Genomic DNA, 12,500 nt, shown 5'->3' on the forward strand with positions numbered 1-12,500 from the left:
CGTACTCGCTCTCAGAAGTGGAGTATAAATTGTGAACATTTTGGTGACCGAATAAACAAATCTTGATGTGTGAGTGCAATCAGAGATTCAGACCTGGCTTCAATTGATTCATACTCGTACAAATTTGCCTACGCCTGAGGTCTTTTTTTTTTTGACGGGAGGAGATTTATAGGTTTGTGTGTGTGTTTCTGCAAGCGTGAGTACGGGTATTTATATGAATTTGGGCGAATATATTTGCGTGTGCATGTGTGCATGTGTGTGAATGTCTATGTGTAAGCATGTATGATGTATTTGGAGTATATTCACAACTGAACGTTTAAGATCTTTATCGTCCCCCATCGCAATTTCAGTTTTTCAATTTCAGTCGACTTGAACTTCTTACGCTAACTATTTTCCTTTTACTCTTCTCTAATCCCTCTACGACTTTTTATCCATCCGGCCAACTAATTGCGATGATTGCGATCCGTTGATCACTGATTTTCAGAATCAGTAGTGCTGAAATTTGTCTGACCGGGAATTACTAGAGGATGTTGCTACTGAAGATGCTCAAAAAAGTAGAAATTCGTATTTAGCAATTCAAACACCGCTGTCACACATTTCGTTTTGTATTGATATATTTCCATGATTCTTAACACTATATGTTTATACGAAATGTTCTGTCTCTTCCTCGTTCTCGCTCTCTATCTTTCTCTCTCCACGGATTCCGAACTCTCAAAGTTTTTAACCATTTATGCGCGTTAAGTGTGATATATGGAACGGTATTTATATATATATATATATATATATATATATATATATATATATATATATATATGTGTGTGTGTGTGTGTGTGTGTGTGTGTGTGTGTGTGTGTGTGTGTGTGTGTGTGTGTGTGTGTGCACATACATATAGATGAATAGATAGATACATAAATACATACATACAAACATACATATATATATATATATATATATATATATATGAATATATATATACACATATATCTTTGTATATATATTTATATAAACATATATACATATCTAGACATGTATAGCTATGTATGTGTATGTGTTTGTGTGAATGTGTGTGTATGCGTCTGTGTGCTTGCACATACATATAACATATCCGTTATCTTACTAGCATTGTACACCGGATTTGGTGCATAAATATGTCTTATATGTTGTATGATGTGAAGAGAAAAAAAGAACTTAGATGTAACTCTTATTTCACTGGAGCTGGCAATAAAAATATCGAACACGAAATTTATGTATGTTTATGAAAGCAAATTTATAACGCTACATACTGAAAACGAAGTACATTTCACAGATAAGAAATGAATCGATAGTCACACAATCTCACAAATAATCACAGGTACATTCAGGAATCGCAGTTCATTGTTTGTGATCAGGCTGGGCAAAGGTCAGAATGATAGTCTACCAGTGTCTTTGAAGTTGGTGGTGTCTAAGTGCTGCGTAATCAGATTAATTTATTTGTTTCGACCCCAGTACGTAACTGGTACTTAGTCTATCGACCTCGAAAGGACGAAAGGCAAAGTCGACCTCGGCGGAATTTGAACGTAAAGACAGCATTTCGCCCGGCGTGCTAACGACTCTGCCAGCTCGCCGCTAATTCTATACGAAAATGCTTATTTCTTTATTAGCCACAGGGGGGTAAACAAGGTCAGACAAAGAGATTAAGTCGATTACATCGATCCCAGTGCATAACTGGTACTTATTTAATCGACCCCGAAAGTATGAAATGAAAAGTCGACCTCGGAGGAATTTGAACGCAGAACGTAAAGACAGACGAAACACTGCTAAGAATTTCACCCGGCGTGCTAACGTTTCTCCCAGCTCGCCGCCATTTCTATACGAAAATATTGACGCGTCCTACTATCCGCTACCCATTATAATAGATTTCTCAAGTGAGTTGTAACTTGTTTGTTTTCTATTCATAGACAATAAAGAAATATTAAAATTATCATTAATCATCGCCAATATTTTTTTCTTCTTTCAATTTTGTTTCCACTTCTTGCCGAATAGCTTCCCGACACCTAGGTTAAAGAAACTCACTATTCACATTCAAAATCATGGTATCTGGGAAAAAATAATTCATACGCCTGACCTTCCAGTTAAATTTATTTGCATTTCTTACATGGATGGTAAGTCAAGGGTCGATATCACATAATTTTCAGTCCCTTTTTATCATTCCTAGTGTTCCTACTTTCTCTAGTATTGTAGCTGCTTTGAGATACCTTTTTTTGTTTTCGTTTTCAATGAGCAAATATTTCTCTTTTCTGAGCTTGTGAAATTTTTACGCTGTGATATTATGATCACAAGGAATATTCATGTCAATCAATAAACAGACATTATTGCCTTTGTCTTTCACAACAATATTCGGTTTATTAGCTTTGGTCGTTCTGTCTGTATGTATTCGAAGATTCCAAGGAATCACTACATTTTATCCCTTAGTTATAGCCTCAGTGGAGCTTCGTCACTTGTCAACACTTTTGATTCTATAATGCCGACATATTAAACAGTGTAGATTTTGACTAACTCTGTCCAAAGATTATGCAGTCCACTCTTTCAATCGCATCATTGCATGCATGAGTGTCTTTACATGCATGGGTATAGTTATATCCATATGTGTGTCCGTGTGTCTATGTGCATGCATATGTGCGTGCATGCGTATATGAGTGTGCATGGGTGTATATGTGTGTGCATGCGTGTGTCGGCATGTATGTGTGTGCGCGCCTTCCAGTGTATGCGTGCATGATGCATATACGTTGGTGGTTTTGATCCATTACTTGTTTAATGCATGTGTTTATAGCTGAGTAGTGAATCAAATTTTTCGTGTTGTGATGAGCATTCTGTCTGTTGTGTGTATTAATTAGTTCGTGAACGTGCATGTGAAAGGCGGGATCAGTGATAGGGTTGGTAGTGGTGATGGGGATGATTCTATCCATAGTATTGCTGTAGCTGTTGTTAAGGTGGTGCTAGTGCATTATTGCTCAAAAGAATGTCCTCGTTTTGCTGTTATCTCCCGTCATTTTGTTTCATTTTCTTCATTTCACAACATAGATTTTCACCATTTATGCCCCTAATCGCTACCCTTCGCTACACACATCTGGGTGCTTCCAAGCGTTTACTGGTTTAGCTTGTGAGTTATTATTATTATTTTGTTTTACCGTTGTCTGGGAGTTTTCATTTACTGTTGTTGATGCTGATCTGATGGGTCTTCAGAGAGGTGATACTTTTGTTGTTATTATTTGAATTCTTGATATTATTGTTTCGTTGCCGTCGATGCTTCTTCCAGTTCTGTAGCTTTTTCTGCAATTTTTGTTGTTATGGTTGTTGTCTGTTGTTGTAGCTGCTGTGGATGTTTGGCATGCGGTTACTCATGTTGTTGGTGCTAATGAAGTAATTGCGTTGGTATTTATTGGGTCCTAAATTTTAGCTGTCATTACCTTTCGTTGCTGGAAGTTGAAAGCTTTTATGCATTTCTCCAATTGTAGCAGTATTGCCCTCTACCCTTCTCTGCTACCTGCATTTGTTTCCCCCTAGCGATCTCTATAAGGTTTCGGGTTTTGCCTTGTGTCCCAGGTTTCACGATAATCATAACTACGACTCCAACACCCAATACAAGTTTCTTTTCGGAATCCCTCGTACTAGAGCTTTCCGAACGACAGATTTTACAACACACACACACAAAAACACATTTCTATGATTTTGTGGGTGTATGATGTTTTTGCTTTGAACATTATCATGGCCTGCCTTTCTAACGTCCAATTTAATGTCGATTCTAGGTTGCAATTTATTAAGTTACATGCTGCTGCTATCAGTGCGTGTGTACTGGTGAGATATTTCAGCTAAAAGTTGGGGAACTTGCTTCTTTCTGGTGTTTTCCAGTTTCAGTAATCTCCGTAATCCCCTTGTTGATGCTGGTGAGCCATGTCCATGGTGCTGTTTCGCTCGTCCTTTTTTTTACACTATTTATCTATTCAACATATTTTCTTGTGTTCTCCTTGGCTGCTCCATTTTCCTTCTTAGAATGACTGAATTTCTGATATTCTGATATTCTTGAAATGTTTTTGTTTATGTTTCTGTAGAATATTTTCTTCCTTATTTTTATTTCTGTATTTTCATGGAAGACTCTTTCGCATCTTCGTATCATCATCACCATCATCATCATCATCATCATCATCATCATCATCATCATCATCATCATCATCATTACATTTATTATTATTAATTTTATTATGACTACTACAACTACTACTACTACCACCACCACCACCACCACCACCACCACCACCACCACTACTACTACTACTACTACTACTACTACTACTACTACTACTACTACTACTACTACTACTTCTACATTTCGTGTGTTTTAAGTGGTGAGGTTATGGTATGTTTCTTGAACTCAATGAAAGCAGTTCTTTTTAGTGGTTATTGCACTTACTAAGGTTTCATTGCAGAATTGTATTTACCGCTTATGGCAACAGAAAAGAAAAACAGAAATGAATTTTGAAAAATCATATAATTTGCATATCATTTTCTCAACAAATCTTTACTTGTATAACAATATGACTTTTTCGTCTGGGGTAGCATTAAAATATATTGACTGGAAAATTCCAATGTGTTTGAAAATTTTGAAGATATGTGACTTAAATACATATATTCATATGTGTACATACGTGTGTCGTGCGCGTGTATGTGTTTGTGCATGTGTGTGTGTGCGTATATTTATACATGCGTGTGTGTGTGTAAGCATGTCTATATATGTATATCTGTATATATATATATATATCAAGATAGATACCAAGAAGACAGTAAACATTACACTTTAAGCAGCAAAGACAGACAAGTAAACTACATAGAAAATAATATTGCACGATAACAATATAGAAATGTACAAAAACGGCAGCCAACAACAATATATCAGAAAAATAACCATTTGCTAAAAGACAGATACACTGTATAAAGTCAACTGTCAGGAAATAAAAGTAAAAAAAGACTTTGGGACAGGTATGTCAATATAGATAGTATTTCAGCAAAGAAATGAATAAATAAAAAACATAGATATCATGTCTGACAAAAACAACTATAAAATGTAATCACAACACACGTGATTTGTCGAATGACAGACTTTCGGATGCTCTTCACCCGCCGTCCTTCGCTATTGTACTTTCAAATAAGTTTTGAGATTTAAGAAGCGATCTAGTATTGATTTGCCTGATACACGGCGTAGTTGATTTAACAGTCGCCTTGAGTTCATGGCTGTACGCCTTTGCAGCATTTCATGGCTGTGGAATAGAAGAGTCGTAAGAGCACCAGGTAGAACAGTTTGTGCTATTAGGTAACGCATCTTTATTTATTTTGGGGTCGATATAATAAAATGCCCATCAACTATTCCCAATTATAATGCTTCTGTTATACCTAAGTTAAGGTGTTCATATATGATGATTTGTTTCTAAATCATTGTAGCATCGAGGAAATGTGTAACAGAATTTGTTAAAGTACTTTGTTAAAGTACTAAGATGTAATCAAGCCTAGGTCCGTGTTGTCATTAAGCATCTGGGAGTCGATAAAATAAAACACCAGTGGAGTTCTAGAGTTATAACCTCGAGTTACCCCCTCCCTTCAAAACGGCTGGCCTTCTGCTAACTTTTGAGCGGAACTTAGTTTTCTTAATATAATGATCATAATATTATTATGTTATTAACTCTTCTACGTTGACAGTTTGCTGTTCTTCTAGTATTGAATTATTAGATGTGAAGCAGCGTTCTACAACGTTACGTGTCTTGTGTATTCTCTTACCTTTTACATTACCGAAACACGGAGCTTTTGTTACGCACTCGATATCCAACATTTCAATTTTTTTCAATTCCTACTTTTATAATTGTTTTTAATTACAATTTTATAGTAAAGATTCTCTGATGTCTACCTTTCGTTCTCGGTATACTCTCCCGTTCTTTGTCCTGATAGCAAAATCTCAGTTTTTAGTAGAGTGAGATATGACCAATGAAAAACACAAGGGGAAATATTTAATCTATTTCAATTTTGCGAAGTTGGAGTTTATTGCTTCTTTTAGTCATGTTTTTGATGTTTATTCTTGCTAGTTCGTGATGGCTTTTGCAATTTTGCGCATTTGGAGCGTCTTTAGAAGCCATACTATGTAGGCTACCATACTATGTGTTTTTCTTCACTAAATCCATGCCATTGTTAGACCAGTTCTCCTACGCACGGGTTTTCTTACGATCATCTCATAGATAAACATTTGTCTTTCGTTCCCTTTGACTTTTTTCCGGCACTCTTTCCATTCCCTCGAGGTAATTTTCTTACTGAAAGCATGGCTAGATTATATCCGCAAACACATTTGTTAGAAATTTCCATAATAGTGGTTAAGAATTTATTAGTCTGTAGTTTCATATCACATCACATATATATTTCTTTCTCTTAAAGTTTGGTTTAATGTTAGTCCTTCAATTTAGAATTAACCTACACACGATTCTTTGAATAAACGAACAAGTCAGTTCTTGATTGAGCAATCAACCTAAACATTTTACAGCCTGCCTGGTTCTGGTATTTTCGAATTTGATATTATGGGATCTTGCGTGCCATTTGGATTGCTACATTGTTCTGTTGTCTTAGTCGCTTTAATTAATTTTTTACCACTGCTACTTACTCTAACAAATGCTAATAAATAATTTTCTGGTCCAATCTATATAAGGTTTCGAAAATGTTTTCTCTCATATGCCTGTATTTCATCTGACGTTGATGTCATTCTTTGTATTGATTTGTTTCTTTTATTCCAATCTCTTTCTTTTCCTACTTTCTTTCTAATGATATAACTACATTTATGAGAGCGCCTTCTCTAAACCAGCGTTCCCGCCGAACACCTCGATGCTAGGCATTTGCCTCGGCTTACTTGCCGGAGCCTTATATCCTTAGCTTATGTATACATGACACATCCTACTACATTTTCCTATCATATCATTGCTATTTTGACTTTGCATTGCTATTTTGATGAATTTGATCCATCTTGGTCACTGCGACCATCCTCCTGTATTCTTAATCTAATTTCGTCTCTATCCAAATCTTCCCTTTTTTTCCGTGAGATGGTTTAATGTTTTCCCTGTTTCTGCGTTAGATTCACTTACACTAACGACCGATACACTTTTGTTTCCTGTTAGGTTTTCTATCTTCTATTTAATTCTTCCTAATTGTAGATTCCATCCATTATCATTTTAAAGAACTTGCCTGCATTTCTAGTTAATGCTCTATCGCTGAAAGCATGTTTATTTTGTTAGGAATTGCCAACATTCTTCATTTATAATCTCTATTTCATATAATAGGTGTTTGTCGATGTTAGCGTTGTATCAATATCAGTAACAGCAAGTAAAGCATCGAGCTAGCAGAATCATCAGCGCACCGGATAAAATGCTTTGAGACAGCTCTTTCGGCATTAGAATCTGAGCTCAAATCCAGCGAAGGTCTATTTTTCCTTCCAGCCGTTCAGGGTCGAAGAAATATGTACTAGTTGACCACTGGGGTCGATTTAATGCACTAGCACTCCCCCTCAAAATTCCGACTTTGCGCCTATTGTAAGAAGAATTTTAGTGGGAGTATTATCAGAGAACTTGATTAATGAAGGAAAAATTTTTGAAATGTTTTATTCGTTTTAATAATTTTCGAAACGCTCATTAAAAGTTTCCATTATAATTTATCTACAGTCATATATTCTATGTATAGCGCCATTATAATTAAGAAAACGCATGGCTTGGGAATATTGATCTATAAGACAGACGCATAATAAATGACGTCATTTACATTGAGTTCGATGACGATAATGATTTAAATATAGTCAACATGACGGAGATGCCACTAGATAATTTTGGTGGCGAGGGCATATTTGATGTCATCGATCACAAAGAAATAGACAATTACAACAGGTTTACGAATCTTAATTGATATTACTAATGTCATAAGTATGCCAAAACTTTCTTTGATTAAAAAACACGGAAAACTATGTTAAGCAGAATATATTTTGAGTCATACTTTGAGAAAGACTTAATTTTAGCATCGAGAATATGTTTAGTATTCGTGGTATTGCGCAAAGTTATATCCATTTGGTGCAATATGTTACGGTTTAAGAGCACGAACAAGATTGAAAATCGAGGTTCCTTTATCAGACGTCATATTAAAATAGTATTTATTACTTTAATGAACTCTTTCTGTTGGAAATTTACCTTGTGTATAAACTGGTAGTGAGAGAGTATAGGCTCAAATCCCTGGTTGCCACAAGCAAGAGGCTAATGGTTTCTCGATTAGGCTCATGGATGCCGGACATATTTGGAAGCTTTCTAGTAAAAGCCACTGATTGAATATGCGTTCCTCTGCAGAGTACAAATTATATTTGAACCGATTTTTTTATATTTCCAGTTAGACGAAAAAGATCTCTTTATGGGGAAGACATACTAATACCAAAAGTTGAATAAATCTATTTAAACAACAGACCATTCGTGGCAACTACGTTATGATAAACATGTCTTTACAAAAACATAGACCATCAAGATAATTTCTAGTTTACAAACTATGAATGTAGGCCGTATCTCCCTATATTCAGCTATAGTTCCAATATATATTGAAAAACCACCGATTTGTGCATCGACAGCTCCCATACTATGTACTTGCCGCAGGTTTCCCTGTCGTGGAAGTGAAATGAGTGCAGAGACACCTAACATATATAGACGCAGGTGTGGCTGTGTTGTATGTAGCTTGCGTAACAACCACTTGGGCAACAGTCTTCTACTATAGTCTCGGGCCGGCCAAAGCCTTGCGAGTGGATTTGGAAGGCGGAAGCTGAAAGAAGCCCGTCGTGTATATATATGTGTGTGCTTGTGTGTGTGTTCGTGTATGTCTGTGTGTGTCCCCACACCATCGCTTGACAACAGATGCTAGCGTGTTCACCTCACCATAACTTAGCGGTTCGGCTAAAGAAAGCAATGCAATAAGTAATAGGCGTAGAAAGAATACACAAACGCACACACGCACGATGTATAAATGCATACACACACACACGTCTTTATATATATATATATATATATATATATATATATATATATATATATATATATATATATATATATATACATACACACACACAAACATACACACACACACACACACACACACACACACACACACACACACACACACACACACACACATATATATATATATATATATATATATATATATATATATATATATATATATATATATATATATATATATATATATACATATATATATATAGCTTTGTCTGTTATACTGTGTATGTGGAAATGCGTCTGTTTCATTGATTTTGCGTTCGTATTGGTGGAGAAAGACATTAATGAGCTTTTTTGGTAGCACTTAAAGATTATACTTTGAAAATCGCATTATTTGCAGAATCCCCAAATAGAAAATTATTTCTCGCTGAAATTATTGTCCATAAATACTTGCTTTATTTTCATGGAATCCTATAAGTTATCCATATTATATTCGAAAAATATTATTTTGAATTGTTTACACATTTAAACAGATCAATATCACTTCTCTTGTAATTTTCTGTGATGTATTTGGATTTTGTCATTTTTGCCTGTTTCATTTCGTTTTCCTTTTCTTTTTTTTGATAATCTATTCCTCTTCCAATTACAATTTCTTGGTTATTTTAATATTTATTCAATATTAATTTCCTCATTTATCATTCTCCTTTAATATTTATTTTACCAAAATTCAGCTTCATGGTCTCGTTATTATTTTTCCCTGTAATATTATATGACATCACAATATCCCTTCAACAAATATTTCATTTAATATCTATATTTCTATTCTAGATCTACCTAAATGCCATTGATGCATCTGAGTCACAAGATTGTCCATGCTACAATGCCGAAGATGCTGAATCAATATCAAAAACACCAAGCTGAATAATTTAACAGCTTTCAGGTATTTCAAAATATTTCATATGTAAATTATTTCATCTGAACAATACCCTTCGTGTTATGTCTAACACCTTTTGGATATCTGATATTACAATGCAGCTTTAGTTCGCTTTAATTGTACTGTAATTTAATTTATATGTAGATAGGTAAGTTATGCCACAAGTAAAATACGAACTACTACCGTTGCAAATTAAATTGATGTTTGTTACGTTAGATGTATCATAGAGAAAATATTCTTAGCTTGTCTTCAGATCATGAAGATTAGCAAAGCCAGTTTTCCGTCTGTTACATCTAACGCAACGAGTATCACTGTACTATAAATGGGTCGTTGTCTGTGTTTTACCTTTGAAAATCCTTTGCTTTTTTTGTTTTTATTTTCATTCTCACTTTTAGGAGGTTAGTTGGTAAATCATGAGTACTATGGTGATCGGCATGTTTTCGAAATACTTCTTTCGTTTCAGGAAAACTGTAACTTACGATATTAATAAGCTTGTTCAATCGTATATTATCCACCTTCTTTCCACCATTTGTGCTACCAACATAAATGCTTGAACCAAACCAGCTTCCTACGCTTGGACTCACCACTAACATATCATACTCACCACTAACAACACATATTTATATGCGTGTGTGTGTGTGGGGCTGTATGTATGTATGTATGTATGTATGTATGTAGGTAGGTATCTATAGAGACAAAGTGAAATTTATAGAAAGACCAAAGACTAAGACATATATATGTGAGTGCGTGTATAATATGATTAAAAATATGGGGGTTTAGTTCCCATGTTATCGAAACGACTAGGTACGCTGTGTAAGTGCTGTAGAGATCGGTTGCAACACTCTATAAATCATAACAAGGAAAATGTAAATGAAGAGGAAACATCAACGCGAAAAAATAATTTTCTATTTTATGGCATTCCCACTGAAATACAACTCTGATTTTAGAAGTAATGCGAATACTTTAATAGGAGCTGAGAAATACAAAATATACACATCATAATTGCGTAGACGTGGGCATAAAACACTCACCGGGAAAATCTAAGTATAATGTACCATCAATTAAAAAGTGTAGTTGAGAAACTAAAGCGATTTCAGATCATCACGCAAGAGTTAATAACAAAGTTGAACTTTAGAGCTTTACTGTTCCAGTCGAACTATAACATATTTGATACACAGCTACGGGAAAACGTAAATAAACATGACCAAATTTTGACATATTTGTGTATTCAGTACACGTTTTAAAACTGCTCTTCAAATATATGCGTGCGCGGTTGTGTGTATGCGTGTGTGGACTGTCCGACGATGGCTTAGCTGGCAGAAACTTCGAAGACACTAAAGATACCATACTTGTTTAAGAATAATAATTACGTTTATCTATGTGTTTGCGTGCGTGTGTATGTGCATATATGTGTGTTTGTATGTAGGTGTGCCTACGAAAGTATACACGTGATTTATATATACATTAATAATCTGGCATGTATGATTTAAGACTATTTTAACCTCAAATGTTAATTGCCTCCCGGATAAACTCTGAAAAATGTAATTATTTGTTGCGTTTCTAAAAAGTGATATTGTATTAGAACACTGTGACAATTCTATGCGAAGTCGATAGCTATAGCTGCAAATATTTTCATTGTCTAGGGAGAACAACTATAGAACACGTTCCTGATTTAACAAATGCAGTTATGCAAATCTTATAATAAGTTGTTCATATGATGTTATTCAAGGCTAAGTTGAAGTAACTGATGTAGAGAATTTAATGACATCTCTATATTGAAACGTATAGTACAAAGAAGATACAAAAATATTACCTCCTGGAGATATTATGACATTTTATATATGCTTGTGTACAAATGTATGTTACTTATTGAAATTGAGAAATGTACAAATATACCTATCAGAAATGAGATAACTATGTGAAATAACGAAAGAACCTTTCTCAGTTTTATTTTTCCTTTCGATACAATGACCTGAATTAATAGATCTATGTTAAGAGTGTGATATTCCATATTAAGTTTGTTATGTCTTTCTCTCAACAAGATTAAACGATTCGATGGACATCTAACTTAAAATAATTTTCAGAAATTCCCTTGCAATTGAATTAGTTCGCAGATCAACGTTTACATTGTACTTTACCACATGGTCAACCGATATCGAAAATATGATCATTTGCTTCGCCCACATGGTATACGATATTCTTTTCAGTAGAATAGGTTGTAGTACGAGATGCAATTGTAAGCAAAATGTATCAGTTCGGCTGATAATTTTCATGTTTCCTTGATGATATTTTAAATATATACATCTTTTTTTTTGTATTCATAAGTGCGAATCGCCTGAGATAACTGAGATTATGCCAGGGATCATAATAGTCCAGATAATATGATCAAATCTAGAATTACTAATGAGTTTGTATCGTTAAACTCAAACAATTTTCCATATACAAGCAAATCCATTAAACTTAACACGTTAATATTCCAGGCTGGTCCAACAATAGGATATGCAATATTTCAGATAAATTGGTTC

The 12,500-nt window shown here is 34.7% G+C and overlaps 1 protein-coding gene across 1 annotated transcript in view; it reads left to right on the forward strand.

Moving 5' to 3' along the window:
• Positions 1-12,500, forward strand: part of LOC106873422 (allatostatin-A receptor) — a 224,638-nt gene that overhangs the window by 174,180 nt on the left and 37,958 nt on the right. Inside the window, exon 3 of the mRNA XM_014920777.3 lies at positions 9,870-9,981. The gene's annotated coding sequence lies outside the window, so the exon portion shown is untranslated. The remainder of the gene's footprint in view (positions 1-9,869; positions 9,982-12,500) is intronic.

This window comes from Octopus bimaculoides, chromosome 16 (assembly GCF_046866305.1).
Source record: "Octopus bimaculoides isolate indiv1 chromosome 16, ASM4686630v1, whole genome shotgun sequence".
NCBI lineage: Eukaryota > Metazoa > Mollusca > Cephalopoda > Octopoda > Octopodidae > Octopus > Octopus bimaculoides.